Source organism: Pteropus alecto, unplaced genomic scaffold (assembly GCF_000325575.1).
Source record: "Pteropus alecto unplaced genomic scaffold, ASM32557v1 scaffold81, whole genome shotgun sequence".
NCBI classification, from domain to species: Eukaryota; Metazoa; Chordata; class Mammalia; order Chiroptera; family Pteropodidae; genus Pteropus; species Pteropus alecto.
Genome location: NW_006433378.1, coordinates 7277245 through 7280342, shown reverse-complemented (window position 1 = coordinate 7280342; position 3098 = coordinate 7277245). Strand labels below are relative to the sequence as shown.

General features: G+C 44.6%; 1 protein-coding gene across 2 annotated transcripts in view; it reads right to left on the bottom strand.

The window, feature by feature from the left end:
* Positions 1-3098, bottom strand: part of PLCH1 (phospholipase C eta 1) — a 212665-nt gene that overhangs the window by 204032 nt on the left and 5535 nt on the right. For both annotated transcript variants that reach the window (XM_006908210.3, XM_025044255.1), the window contains exon 2: positions 93-215. The gene's annotated coding sequence lies outside the window, so the exon portion shown is untranslated. The remainder of the gene's footprint in view (positions 1-92; positions 216-3098) is intronic.

The window sequence follows — 3098 nt, the reverse complement described above, 5'->3', positions numbered from 1 at the left end:
TGACTTTCAGTAACCCATATACTTTCGCATTGCAAGCCAGTACACACATTCGGATCTGTTTATTTTTTTAAAATCAACAAAACAACACTTACCTTTGCTATGTGCAATACACTCCAGTATATTTTATACTCTTCTGTTCCTTTCTCTTTTTCTTTTTTATTGCTGGTGGCAGGCAACCCATTAAATTGATTTCGCATTTCCCTAATAGTTCATGCCTATAGTTAAAAAAACACAGCTTCGATATGTCCTTTAAAAATGCAAAAGCAGCAAAGCATTCTGAGCATAATGTTCAGAACAGAAACAAGTGTGGTCAACAGGACCCCAACTGCACCCCTTCTGCCCAGTAAAGTAGAAGATCTCAAAACCAAACAGGATTAGATCTCTGGAAGAAAAAATAAGGCCTGTGATTGCTCAACCGTTTGGCCATGAACCCACATCAACGGAAAAGAGCTTCTTAAATTGTCCAGCCCTCAAAAGTAGGTCCTCTCCAGTGCCTACTTTTAAACAGACTGTGGAGGATACGGGCAATCTCCCAGGGAGCAGAACGGGGGGCACCCATATTGACTGACCAGGAAATTCATACACTGCCAGGGCTGGGAGTCACCATTTTCCCCATCCAGCAGGATAAGACATATGCTATTTTCCCTTCACATTGTATACTGGGCACATTGACATTTGGCCTTAGGCTTCCAGATCATGAGAACTACCACTGGACTGGACCAAAAGGAATTCTTATCACTCAGAGATCTCAAACTAGGGCATGAACTTACTTCCTATAGGAACCCCACCTTCTTTCCTAAAGAATACTGAACCCTAGAATCATCACTATCTAAATCTAATTCCACTTCATCATAGGTTGCAAAACTTCCAAATATCTAGCCAATTAAGTCACCGTCCCATTTTCCATCACTGACACCATTTTTTTCTGTTTTAATATTTTGATAGTTTGATGTAATTTGAATGGAAGTTAAATGACTGAGCTCAATGGCCATCTCAAAAAAGAAGTATAGCTGATTCATTTTTAAGCTTTTTCACTATTTTACTTTTAAATTTGTTACCGTTTTAATTTTTAATCTTGGGTTTTTTTATTTTCTTCAGTATTTTCATAAATGTGCATTACTTTCTTCCTGTGATTTGCCTTCATTGAAATAGCCGCCTAAGTAATGGCATTAGAGAAACTCGAATCACTGATCGGGTTCAGGGCACACTATCCCCAAAATATGGCATCTTGGCATAGCGAATATTTTATTTAAGCTGAAGGAGTTTGAGAAAATGGCTGAAACAGAAAGGTCACGCTGATCTTTCTCCCCTGGTCCTTCTTCCCTGAAACAAGTCATAACACCCTCCCTATAGCTGGAGGAAAGAAGCATCCTTATCTCCAACGTCAGAGGGACGCCAAGAGGAATCCTAACAAACAGGCCTTGCCAGTTTCCCCCCAGGTCACTACAATTACTTCACCCCTTAAGCTACCCTGTGTACTCTTTATCAAACCTAGCACAAAATACTCAGGTCTGTTTCTTTGGGTCTTTATTTCCTTAAGAAGGCTCTTGTGTCACATAAAACTTATATTAAATAAATTTGTTTGCTTTTCTCCCGTTAATCAGTCTGTCAGTTTAATTTTCAGACCCAGCCAGGCATCCTAAGAGGGGCAAAGAAAACTCTTTCCTCCCCACACAACAAAGAAGAGCTGGGAAACCATCTCCAGCCCAACTACCCCAGCAGCTGCTGCTCCTCAGCGTACCTGCCATCCCTCTGAGTGGTGGCTTCAGCAAAAATTATTCCGCTGGTGCCTGAAACTTTGGAAATGCAGCTGTTTCTTGGCTTCTAGAGCCCTGTTGTCTCTTTACGAAAAGCCATTGTCTTCAAATCAGTGCCATATACAACCACTGATTTGGGGACAGACCGTATCAACAATAAGCCCTTGACAGTATATGGCGTTAGGTTACCCCCCAGGAGAAACTCTTATCTCAAAGACGCAAACTTCACCAGGTGAGGAAACAAATGATGCTAGAGAAATTCAGAAGAGGAGGAAACTCTGGGCCCAATACTATCTGCCTGCCTCAGATGCCACATAATCCTGTTTTCACTAAGTTGGGAAATAGTGATTATCTCTTTTCTGACATTTGCTAAGTTATTGGACCTGCCAGCACCTCATTTTCCTGAAACAAGAAGAAAGAAGCCTGACAAAAAGAGGGAAGAAAGAGGAAGGGCCCTGTGGAGAGCTTATATTCCCATCACTTAGTTTAAAAATACATGGGGAAAAAAATGGCGTAGATAGAGGTTCTGTTCGTCCCTCGGCAACCAAATCAAAGTTGTGACAGAAACAAGGAGCAGCAGCAAGGAAAAATCGCCTAGAATGAACAAGCCATACAACTAGGGAGAAATTCAAGAAATCACCCCGCAACGGCAGAAGGTAGGACAGGACGAAGACGCGGGGCTGCCAGGTCTCCATCGGCTGAGTGGGACGGAGGCTGCGCCAGTGGCAGAAGCCTCTTAACGGGGCCCCGTCCGTGAGTGGATTTTCATAGTGATGGACCTGCTCGCTCTGAGCACCAGTGCTGATTCGGCTGCGTGCAGAGGGCACCAGGGACTTACAGAGAGACTGTTGGAGTGAGGGCCGAGGGGAGACTAGCTCTGTACAGAAATGCTCGAGATCTCCATTGTTCCCTGTTGAGCCCTCCCTGCTCCCGGTGCACGAATATAGCGCCACCATGGCCATGAGGTCATCAGACTGGATAACGGAGGTCGCTCTGCCCAGAAGATTCCCTGAAAACCCCGCCTCCCCCAACTCACAGCCCCATCCAATCCACATCCAGGTATATCCTCAGTGAATCAGGTGCTCCTTGCTGAGCAGCACCTAGACTCACACTGGAGGCAGCTGGCCTCAGTTTCTGGTGTGGCCTTTTGAGGCAACTATAAGCATAGCATCTGTCGATTGCTTGCTGAATCTTACCAGGTAGCCCTGGAGGGGCACGAGGCTAGGGCTAAATTTGGCCTGCAGCTGAACCCCTCTCAGGACGGTGCCACTGGACACCTACTTTACAAATCCATACTAATAAGACCGGGAGACTTAGGAGCTTTGCTTAGTACATAGAAAT